Genomic DNA, 12,604 nt, shown 5'->3' on the forward strand with positions numbered 1-12,604 from the left:
GTGGGAATCATATTCCCATGGAAATACAACTTTTCCGTCTCTCTTCTTTAAAAACTTCAACCAAACAAGAGATATCTTATTACTTTTTCGTTGACTACACTTTCCCTCTTCTTTTTCCGCAAACCAAATGAGCCCTAAAAGTTAATACACAATTGATTGATGCTTGAATTAAGTTTGAACCATGCTTATTGAAGTTGAAAACTTTGAGTTGATCTTTAACTAATTTAAGATTATCAAGTTTATCAAAAGAGGTTTGTGTTTGGTTTGGTTCAAAATCAAGTTTGAACACTTCAGGTTCAAAATACACTAAACATGATGGAACCAGGCTTGATCATGCTAGGCTCCAATAGACCCTATTGAATAACAGTTTAGCTTATTCACAACCCTGCTTATGATGAAAAGAAAAGGATGAGCAATGGCCTGTTTCATTTCTACTTAAATTAGGTATAATTTGGTATTATTGTAGGTAGTGGAACTTTTGTTTGTAGAGCTAAAGCTTTTATTAATATAGTTTCTAATAAAAAGTTGATTGCTATTTGATAACTACATTTTTGAAATATTATTTAACTTTAGCATCGGTTTGCTAACCAAATTTAGAAAGTGCTTTTAATATTAAAAAATGATAGTAAATGATATTGTATAGTACTTTCAATTATCTTACCATTCGTACTATCAAAAACTATTAGAATGAGGTATTCTTAATTTATAATTTATTTATTCCAATATTTTAATTTAAATGATATAATAAATAATAAATACAATATAAAATATATTTTTATAATATTGTTATATTATAATAATATTACTAATATGATATTATTAATTTCATTAAATATTATAATAATATAAAAAACATTACTATGATATGATTAATGTGTTATTATAAGATAATATAATAATATTATCGTATGATATAGTTTTATAATATTATATAGCATAATATAACTTAGTATAATATAGTATCATATAATAAATTACTATAAAACATTATAAAATAAGAATATTATCATATTACTAATTATATGAAAATATTATTTTACTATATTATATATTATAAAAAATATTATATTATAATATTATATTATTAAATTGATAAAATTTTATTATCATATTATGTATTATATTATATTAATTACATCATATTATTGTTATATTATTATATTATATTATTATATTATCATGGGTATTTTTGTCTTTGCAAAATGTTTATCGCGATGAAAACAATAATCAACATGTCTCAAGTAGAACTTTTGATCAACAAATTCGGAGTGCCATTTTTTCTTTGTAGACTTTATTCTATTTTTAGAGAAACAAAAAAAATATTTTAAATTTTTTATCAGATATTTTAAAATTATCAAAAAGAGTTTTTATCCCTCAAGAAGTTTTTTTTTTCCGAAGCATTGCCAAGCTCATCATTCTAGAGAGACTTTCTGAATCCGATTTGCACCTGTCCCTCCATTATTTTGGAGTATTTTGTTTTTTGATTATGTAGACAATGCTCATGTGAGATTAGCATGAGCTGCCGGTGTAATTTAATTAAAAAAAAAAAAAAAAAAAAGTCATTGCCAAGCGGTTGAGTTCAAAGTTCCAGCAGCAAAACCTACCGGTTACCTCGAGCCCAGGCTAGCGGAAGCCATTGCTTGGGAAATGCCGCCCTTCCCGCTTGTGCGGCCGTCTCTGGACCAACAGATTGCAGGGAAGGAAAATAATAATAATATATTAGCAATGGCAGCAGTAGTAGTAAAAAAATTAAAACAAATAAAAAAAATGAAAAGAAAAAAAATAGGGGACCCATCGGAAAACTTCTTCGGTGCTGCTTGACCTTTTCCTCCTCTTTCACCCATGTCCGCTGTTGCCTTTTATTTTTTTTAAGAAAAAATAATAAAATAGCCTGAATTTCCACGAGCTCTACCCCTCAAATCATCAGAATACTCCGCCTATCGCGTCGATCTTTCTTCCTCTCTTTTGGTCGATCCCGCGATCGATTCGAGACGAGAAGGTATAGTGCTTGATCTATCCTCGTTTTTTTCCCTATAGTTTAATTTAATTAATCTCGTGCTTAGAGTAGATCCTCTCGTTTTTTCTGATATCTTTTGAATTTTTTTGATCTCCTCCTTAGAAACCCTGGTGCCGGGATTCGATATTTTATAATATTTCATGCTCAAATTTTCTTTTGTAGTTTCTTTTCCCCAAACGGAAGATCTATTGGATTCATCTCCGTGAAGAACCCTCGGATGTTAGTTTCTCGTAGTTCGACTTCTATTTTTTGGCGAGACTGATTGCTTATTATAATGAATTAGTTGATCCGGATTAGGATCCTCAAGGCTTCATAGATATTTCCAAATTCAGATCTTGGATTTGTGTTTTTATTGGACATTCTGAATGGATGTGGGCCCTCATGCGGGAATACTTAAATTGTTAGAATCTTCTAAAATTCCACTGACATTGTCTGAACAACAGATGATTAGGATCTCACAGATTTTGAATTTATGTTGATTGAATGTTATTTCTGTCTGAATTTACGAATTTGTGAGAATTGTCTGATGCTTGTTTTTGTTACCTGCCTTCTGTTACTAAATTTTTTTCAAAACCTAGCTTGTTTTAATTATTGACTTAAAAAATGTGTTATTCTATCCCCTCTATGTTATATTGATTCTTATAAATCCTTTCTATTAACTGCTGCAGAAAAGAAAGATGCTGGATCTAACTGGGTCGGGACCTTATATATTCTGCATTGGTTGCTCATGTACAAGTAGTTAGCTTCGGATAATGGAATGAACTCTAGAAGGTTGAGTGCTCCTGATTTTTGATTAGGTGACCTTTTGTTATACATGGAGGACCTCCCTGTGGAAGTCATTGGCAATATTCTTTCCCATCTTGGAACTGCACGGAATGTTGTTGTTGCCTCTGCAACTTGCCGGAAATGGAGAGAAGCCTGTAGGAAACACCTCCATACCTTGTCTTTCAACTCTGATGATTGGCCTCATGATTTCACCACTAGGCAGTTGGAGATTCTCATAACACAGACTATATTTCAAACTGTGGGTTTGCAGTGCCTTTCAGTCCATATGGACAGTGTCCATGAATTCTCGGCTGCTCCTGTGATCGCTTGGCTTATGTATACTAGAGAAACCTTAAGGAGTCTATCATATAACGTTCGTACAACTCCAAATGTAAACATTCTGGAGATTTGTGGTCGGCAGAAGCTAGAGATGTTGGATCTGGACCAGAATGCTATTACTGGGGTTGAACCAAGTTACCAGAGATTTACTTGTCTCAAATCCCTTTCTTTGAGACATGTTAGTATCTCAGCCTTGGATCTAAGCCTACTGCTTGCTGCCTGCCCGAAAATAGAATCTTTAACACTTGATACACTAGAGATTGTAATGTCAGATTCACAATCTACAATGGAACTGAGCAGTCAAACACTTAAGAATATTTATGCAAAATCCATAGGCGTGGATAAGATAGTACTGGAAGCAGATAATCTTGAAAGCTTGCACTTAAATGCATTAAACCTCGATCTTTTTGAGCTGATTGGAAAGGGTACCCTAAAACAGCTCAAGATTGATGATGTCAGTGTGACTCATTTGGACATTGGCGAGAATACAGATCTCCTGGAGGTCGTAGATGTCAGCAATTTTACAATTGTGTGGCCTAAATTCTACCATATGATATCAAGATCATCTAAACTGAGAAGACTCCGGCTTTGGGGTGTGGTGTTTGATGATGAGGATGAGATTGTTGATTCAGAAACTATTGCTGTTTCATTTCCACAGCTCAGACATCTTTCATTAAGTTATGAATTAAGGGATGGACTGCTCAATCATGGTCTGCAAGGCTCGTCACCATTAGAGAATGTGTCAATATTGGAATTGGGATGGACGGTAATAAGCGAGCACTTTGGACATTGGGTTTTTGGGATGATTGAAAGATGCCCAAACCTTAAGAAGTTAGTCATCCATGGTATTCTTTCTGAGGCCAAAACTCGTGAAGAATGCCAGACATTGGCTAGTTTTACCTCATTCATCGTTCATCTCATGAGGAAATATGTACATGTTGATGTGCAGTTTGAATATGAATGAGATCCATAAGTGATTTGATCAGAGTTCACGTCATAATTTCTCTCAGCCTGTGGAACCACTACATGAACTGCAGGTACAGGTTCAGCATTTTTTTTGATGTTTGCATAGATCTCTTTGTCCTGCTATCATATATATTAAGGGCTTAAGCTGATGTAAATTATCCATTTACTTGATAGGGGCATTTTTTGTCATCTTGATTTTCAGTAACTTTTTTGTTTCTAGTTCTTTTAATATTGTGGTGATGGCCAACAAATGCAATCCTTACAATATACAATCATTATGTTGTGTTTTTCCTTTCTCAAACTGCTTGTACTGCCTCTTTATCTTCTTTCATGACTATGATTTACTGTAGCTGTCATAGGTTCCTCTGGAGATGCTTATTTGAGTAATATATTCTTTGCTTCAAGATACTCCCTTTCTCTCTATAAAATCTTCAATATTAAGCTAATCTTATACTCTTTTGTCTTTGTATCTGCCTTGTGAAGTATTGATTGGTTACATGTCATTGACCTGCCTTGTGAGCGACAAAATTGATGTTGGATATTGCTTGTCATGAACATTTCTTATTATCAGAGTGTTTTGTCTAAGCATAGTTTTTCTACTCCAATACTAGACTTGCAATACGATTAAGCCATTATCACGGATCTTACCACACATTTTTAAGCACACTGAATTTCTAACAAGTAGAAGGGAAAATGTGCCTTGTCAAGGACCTCCTTTTCCTTCCAAACAATGTTTTAAAAGTCAAAATTTGATTTCAAATTATCTTGTGGAGTGTCAGTGGTTTGAGAATGGAATTCTGATTTTGACATATTAGCCTCTTTTTCCATTCTTATCCCAAATTAGTACCTATTCTTATAAAAAGGCAAATATAGCCTTACTTTTTGTAAATGGGACAAAACAATCTTTGTTATCCAACTAATGATTATCTCTATTAAAGTCCTTATGTTAAATTATTATTATAAAATTAATCTATTCTATTATAATTAATTTAGACAAGGGGAGTGGAGATGTGGATCTAGTGCTAGAATCAAGCCTGGCTAGATCAGGCTTTCCTCATACCCAAGCTTGACCTGGAAATATTTTTTGGACTTCAAGCTGGGCCCATGCCCAAAAGTTTTCCAAGATCTAGCCTAAGATCAATTTGCGCCTAAACTTGAGCCCGACTAAATCGAGCCTAAGTAGGCATGAATGAAGCTAGAGATGAGCCCGACATTTCTAGAACTCTCCAAGGATAAAAAAAGCTTTCTTCTTCTCCTTCTGCCATTTCTCCGTGCAACCCGAACTTGTTGGATCATTATCATGATGCAAGATGATCGGGCCATGGAAACCCACCTATCATCAAGAATGATGTGAGGCCAGGGTTAGGGTTACTCGGGGAGTTGTGTTAGGGTTACGATTAGGGTTCTGGCAGGAGAGAAACTATGAATAGGGTTCCTGCAGCACTCAGGTGGAATGAAAGGAGAGGACAAGAGAAGGGAACTCATTGGAAAGAGCAAATTGGAGTGCAAGGATAAGATGTGACTATGAGGGGCTAAGGTTGGAGCTTGGGACAAGTGCTTGGGATGGTGGAGAGGAGTTGTCTGTTGGAATCCACCATCTGTGGAGCTCAACAACCACTAGCTCCATCCTCTTCACCATGCTCCTTAATATTCTTGTTGCACTCTTTGTCAAGAGTGAGGTTGGCAAGGGAGGTGGCAGCCTTGGAATGGTCAAAGAGGTGAGCAGCCATCTACACAGCCACAACGCAAGACCCACCCGGAGAGGATAGGGTTGATGGAGGTGATTGGTGGCAGGCTGAGGACAAGATGATCATTGATGGCGCCGCCTTTGGAGGAGTCGTCAGAAGAATAGATGGAGAGCAGCCAATGGAGGTTTCCATGGGAGGCATCGAGGATGGCGAGGACCTTGTAGAAGTCCATGAAGTAGGTGGTTATACTGACAACACAGCAGATGGCGTTGAAGAGGTGGCATCGGCACATGAGATAGAGGGCATGGTAAAAGTCTTTGGAGGCCTCGCTAGGTCGTGTTTACGAATTAGAATGTGGGTCAAGTTGGGTTAGCCACTTAGCCAATCCAGGTCTGATTCGAATTGGGTTCTGGGCTTGAGTTTCGAGCTTAGAATCAAGTTCGGGCTTCAGGCCAATCCAAGCATTAAATGAAGCAAGGCTTGTAATTTATATGGGTGTTTTTTGTTAGGCCCAAGCTCGACTAGGATAAACCCGAACCAAGCCCAAAGCTCAAGATGAAGCCTGCTCGCCCCACCGGGCCTTGGGTTGACCTAGGTACGTTTCCAGCCCTATCGTGCATTGTCCAATGAAATTCTATGATAATGGTAAAAAAGCTTACAATCAAAATTTTTATTTAAAATAATAAGATCAATGGAATTAGTAAGTAGCTAGACTATCATTTAGAGAAAAAGATCCTAAATATATATTCATAACAAAAGGGGACCGACAAGGAATTTGGTTGGTAAAGGGTGGTTAATAAATCAAAATCATTTAGCTGCTTCATCCAAGTTTGGAGTTTTGGTCAAAAAAGTGAAAATGTCAAACAAAAAAATAGAAGAGAAACAAAGCCAAGAAAAGTCATTACATAAAATATCTCATATTTTATATATATATATATATATATATATATATATATATATATATATATATTACTTCTGTAGTTTGGCAGTTTTGGCTAAGTTAATAGTTTATTGAAGTGAAATTCATAATTATACCAGTATTTTGTACCAATAACGACTATATTGTTTATTTATTGAACCTTAGTTGGTTGAAAATTCAATTCCTTTGGCAATCATGAAGCTTTTCATTTCCTAGTGTTTTCAAGTCTTTTTTCATCATTGTTTAGTAAAACTCGCAGATATATTGAATTTCAGCATTTCCTTCTCATATCTTTGAGGCCAGCAGCTATTAGTTAAATGTATGTAGTTATGAAATGAACTACAGATTAAGGATTAAATGCTGGACTAAAGATTTAACAATTCTAGAAACAATGATGGACCACCTAAATTGAAGGTCCATACTATTTACTTTGACCTAAATCTTTAAAAATAGGTGGAAATAAAAAATCAGATATTTTGGAGATCTTCAACATGTACATCAATTGCTACAGAAATAAATAGCACTAATTGTACTAATGTGAAAAGTATATGATAGGGCACGTAAGTGGAAGATCCACTTCATTGATTATGATCTAGATATCTGAAAACATAAGGATATTGAATTCAGTGAGCTTTGATGATTAGACCAAAGAAAAGCATAGTATCATCCTATTAAAACCACTCACTTTTTCATCCCTTGATGCTTAAGTTGAAGGTTTCCAAAACATATATTATTGTTTAGATTATGTTCCATGGTATGGAATTCAATTTAGATGCTCTATCATTAGTTTTGAATCCATGAATCTCAAAGATTTAATATTTAGTGTGTTGTCCAACTTGTATGGTTAGAAAAAAAAGATGTTACTGCTGTGGATTGCTTTGCATTTAACCATTTACATTAAAGTATTGAAATGGGGCCCCTGCTAGAGGACTTAACCTGTCAAGGGTTACATTTATCATCTATAAGTAAGCATTCCCTCTTTAAAGTTACGAAATATAAAGAAAACCAACCTAAAATTGGCGCTGCACACCCATTGTAATGAAGGAAACAGAGAAATGAACCAAGTATGATATTAAATAAAGTATAAATTAAAAACAGAATTTATTGGTTAATTTCAGTCATTTCTGATTGGCAAACTGAAATTGCCAAACTGATTGAAACTACAGAAATTGACAAAAATCAGGTTTTTGGGGTAAGTTTTCAACCAGTTCAAGCCGAAATCGGTTTATTTTAACTAAATGGATTTGTTTCAGCTCAAACTTCAAACCTTACATCTTATCAAACTTCATACAGGAAAAGTTAAAATGAAATTTTGTCAAGAAATGTTCCCACATCATATCTCCTTGAACTAGGTAATTTTAGTAGTGCATGAGGAAACTGCAATCAACTCTGCCCCTTAGTTCCTCAAAAGCAAGCATACATATTATTTCCTTCTTTCACTTTATATAATAAGTAGTGCGTGGTCATTGCCAATTACAAAAGCACCCAAGATAGATCTGTATCCCTGGTTATTCTCTTGCATTTTCATGAGCTTATCCCTGACATAATTGTACATTCCATGGGTTTATTGCCTTTTCTTTCCCCCATTTCTCATAAAGGTTGGAAGAATAAGAATAAATTTCTTTCTGTTCCTCTAATCTCTAGTATTCTCAAGGAATGCTCACAACTTTCTTTTTCAAGAAATCAATGATTTACAGGACTCTGTAATTGGTGTTTCTCCACATCTGTTAATTATTTACTCTCCTTGTTTGCTTTGCACTGAAATCTTTGGTCAGATAGTGCTTATCTGTTGGTGATAAACAATCATTTTATAGTCCCATATATATTACTTGGAATTTCTTTATTTCCTTAAATGCTTCTAGAAGTAGTTATTCATTTTTTATTAATCCTTTTGCACCTTCTAAGACTGTACCTGAAGCCATGCTTTTATTGTGTGCATGCTATTATCTCTTGTTTCCATGAGCATATATGTAGAATAACACGATGTTTTAAGTTTTTCTCTTTAACTTATGAGTCTCTAGATCTATTGTTCTCACTGATTTCATTATTTGGAGACATGATATTCCAAGTTAAAATTATACTTGTTTGGCAAGGCCATCATTGTTCAAACCTAGCAACCATCTTAATCTCATAGGAGCTTCATGCTTGGAATCCACCAAAAAGGGGACATTGCCGAAAGACGGTTTGGGCAGTGTACCAAGGTACAAATCATCCCAATTTGGTGGCATAAATTATGCTATATATTATTTAGTTCATCATGAGACTAGAGGTACCAAGCGTGAGGATTTTTTTAGGGGAGCAAGGAATAAAGGTAAAAATGAGAAAAATAGAAGAAATAATTGTTTATCTTTGTTTTGCTCCTAGTCTCTCTCTCTCTCTCTCTCTCTCTCTCTCTCTCTCTCTCATGTAAACAATAAATTGTCATCTTTGAGATAGAAGAAACCCTAACCAGGTGCAAAGACTAAACAAACCATGATGTGCGGTGCCCACATTTTATTTGCCTTCATATCTGAAAATAGCTTTCGCTGTACTTCCAATGATGTAGTTGAAGTTAATAAAGAAAGAGCTTATATACTGCAAGATTTCTTAATATGGAGAAGTTAAATGAAGTTCTAGGAAACTGGAAAGTCTGTTATATAGGTTATACAAGATGGAATGAACAAATCCCCTGAATGAGACTTCATATTCAGCAATCAGGACATATAGAGGAGGATATGTTTTGCAGCAGGTCATGGTATTCCCGCACAAGAGGATACGTGGTCATGATTCCTGGGTAGCAGCTTTTCTTACTTGAAGTGACTGGCTTGTCCATAAGCTGGAAAAACAATGCTGTTCTCCTTTAGAATTTTCTTTTAATAAGATACTCATTTTAAAGGGTTAGGCATGAATAAAACCTTAAAATTTTATAAGGACTTCTATTTGATGAGGATATCTGTACTACTCTAACAGGAACTTTTTGGGTGTGTCTGCACCCCCTGAGTTCTGCCCCACGTGGGTCTCAGTTCCATTCGGCTCCACGAATCTTGTTGTTTTTCCTGACCATGATGAGCTATTAGCTCCCAACTACCCCTTTTTTCTTCCCTAAGAGTCTGTCTTTTCCTTCTAGTGCTAGCAACCTCACAATGTTGCGGACCTTGGTTGGGATTCCGGCTATAATCTGCTTCTCATGTGCAATGCATGTATATTGATCTAGTTATTGCTAATTGGAGCCGAGTGAAGATGGGTCATGATACTCAAATGCTCAGTTTGGGTTGTTAGGGGATGTTAAAAGAGGAATAGCAGGACAGGTTTTGTATATTCTTGAAAATTGATCAGAGGAAGTTGAAAGAATGTAGATGAGAATGTTTATGACTAGATGGGAATATGTTTTGTATTCTTTACGTACTCCAGCAGGTATTAGAGTGCGCACCCAGTATGGGTTTTTTCTGGAAAGGTGGATGTAGGATGGGGCATTAAAGCCCCAAATGAACCACCTATCCCCCATGTATCTCACTGACACCCTGTTGGCTGCTCATTCCGGTACTCGTTCGGGTAAGCATAGCAGAAGTCATAGATAATTGCCTACGTATGGAGTGGAAAATTTGTCCTAACTGTTTAATTTCTTTGGCACTTGAAAGTTTTCAATGTATAACATTTTTTGATATCAAAAATGAACTTATGCTCGGAAACAGATGGAACATTGTTTTCTCCAATTATCATTAACTTTACAATTGGTGTTCTATGCTAACCTCATATTTATCTGTTTTTCCAGCTCCCTCTTGGATTTTTTTTTTTTTAAACTTACATGTTACAAGGGAAAAGCCTAGCATGCCACCTTGCATTGTTCCCTGGTTTGGTCCTTTTTGGTTTCCTATGGCTCAATCTTGACAATATTGTTCTTGGATAAAGGTCATTCTTACATTTCTGATGAAATTAGAATGCCAAGCAGGACAAGCTAGTATTTTGTGCCTCGAAAATCACTCTTGCCATGTATGCCATGGCTTTTTTAATGAGTGAAACAATTAGCCAAGTTAATTTTTTTTTCTGTGTGAGTTGGAATATGGAACACTAGTTTATTTGATTGCTTTGTTGTTTTCTTGGAAGTTCTAATCCAAAGGCATATCTGGAGCTATATGATATGTATTGTTCTTTTTAGATAAAGTACGGGAATGTCATGACTGAAATTTGTTAGCAAAATCAACTCTGTCTGCACTTTTCGGCTTGTATTATGGTAGAAACAAGGTTCAGATGGTACTGTGTCAATTCCAATAAGGAAAAAGTACTTGAATATCATCTGTCTTAATATCTGAAGTCTGAATATTATTTACAACATCAAAGGACTAGTGTGTATATTACTTGAACCTCCTTTTGCTTCTTACATCATCAAATTTGGGCTTTTCCCCTGTAAAGTATTTGACAGATATGCAGCTATTTTATTGACATTACGTCATTTGTTAATGCTGATTTTATATTGAAAATATTGTTTTTCATCAATGTGGAACATGTTGACATTCTTCTTCTAATTCACAAGGCATGGGAGATGATTGTATTTCATTATGTGAAAAGCATGTCAATAACCTTTTTCTTCCTGCTAATTCTCAAGGCACAACATATGTTTGTTTTTCCTTATGTCAAAAACATGTTTTTTTTCTTCTAATTTCCAAGACGCAGAAATTCTCTAGACAATGGTATGCGCCTGTTTCACCTGTATTTCTTTTTTGTATTTTGTTCATTAGTTTGAAAGTAAACCAGTTCCAATCCTCAGTGGAAAAACTTATGTCTCTGACTCAGATCTGGAGAGCTAGAAAATAATTCTTAAACAACGAAACAAATTTCAAGGAGCCTAGACTAATTGTAGTTCACATCACATTTCTCTTGTCAAAACCTGTTGAGGGCCTCTTATTTGAAGAAATAATCTTTGAAGATTTTATGATGCATGATGGTTGTTCAGACTCTTAATAATTGGTGTAGGATTGCCTTCCTACCATTGGGGCCTAGCAAACCTATTTTGCTCTGTCCTACTCTCTGGCATTTTAAATGATTCACTGCAAGTTTAATTTTGCTTTTTTGGTATGTATCTAGTTCTTGAATTTCATATTAGAGGTTTGTTAATGACAATTTGCTTATTCCTCTGCAGATGTGCTATATTATCATAGGGCGACAGACATATTTCCTAATGCTGTCAGCACTGATATTGTTCTCTCCAATGCAGTGCATCTATGGTGGGAGAAAAATAGCAGCCATACAGTTGGCTGAAGAATTCTATATTGTTTACATAAGCTTAAGCACGATGAAGGAAGAATACTAACCGGATCATTTTCTTACATGGGATGCTTGGATTGCCTGCTACTACTAGAGTGTCCAGTATTGTTACATTCATCGTTAATTCTCTTGGAGACATCAGAAGATATGATACAGAAACTGCCCCTAATTTCACAGGAATTTGCTTTCTCCATTGCCACATCAGTTTTAGTTTGTCGCCGATGTATTTAGCATGAACTATTGGGGGAAGGCGTGCTGCTTATCATCTTGGGTTATTGAAGATGCAACTAAGGAGAGAGAGCACTTGATTCGATAAATTCTTCCATTTTCTTTTGTGATTTCTTCTTATATGTTCCCTTTTACAACCACTGTAAGGCCCGGTCCAGTAGATCGGGCTGACTTAATTGAACCCAGCCTGAAGGTTGGGCATGCCCCTCACATAAGGGAGTGTGGCGGCGATGGAATCCCAATGGGAATCTAAGACTCACGAGTCCCAAGAGGGCCCGGAGGCTAAGTCTCTATAACGCTCCATCCCCACCCCTCGATGAATGCGAGCCCATCGTAGTTACGAGGAAAAAAAGGAAAAAAGAAAAAAAATTGCTTCATCTTGCCGTGGCCGAATCATCATCCGTGGTGAGGCATTGTGGCCTCTCAACTCACCAGCACCGT

At 35.7% G+C, this 12,604-nt stretch overlaps 1 pseudogene across 2 annotated transcripts; it reads left to right on the top strand.

Moving 5' to 3' along the window:
* Positions 1–1,647: 1,647 nt before the first annotated feature.
* LOC103720034 (F-box/LRR-repeat protein At1g67190 pseudogene) lies at positions 1,648–12,283 on the top strand (annotated as a pseudogene). 2 transcript variants are annotated; one of them, XR_015971130.1, is made up of 3 exons: positions 1,648–1,999; positions 2,686–4,158; positions 11,886–12,283. The product of XR_015971130.1 is annotated as an F-box/LRR-repeat protein At1g67190 pseudogene, transcript variant X2 (transcript). The 2 variants fall into 2 exon arrangements; XR_015971129.1 differs by having other exon boundaries at positions 1,649–1,999; positions 11,811–12,283.
* Positions 12,284–12,604: the final 321 nt, after the last annotated feature.

Source organism: Phoenix dactylifera, chromosome 11 (genome assembly GCF_051530095.1).
Source record: "Phoenix dactylifera cultivar Ajwa chromosome 11, Ajwa_hap1_PhDact_Kaust_v1.1, whole genome shotgun sequence".
NCBI lineage: Eukaryota > Viridiplantae > Streptophyta > Magnoliopsida > Arecales > Arecaceae > Phoenix > Phoenix dactylifera.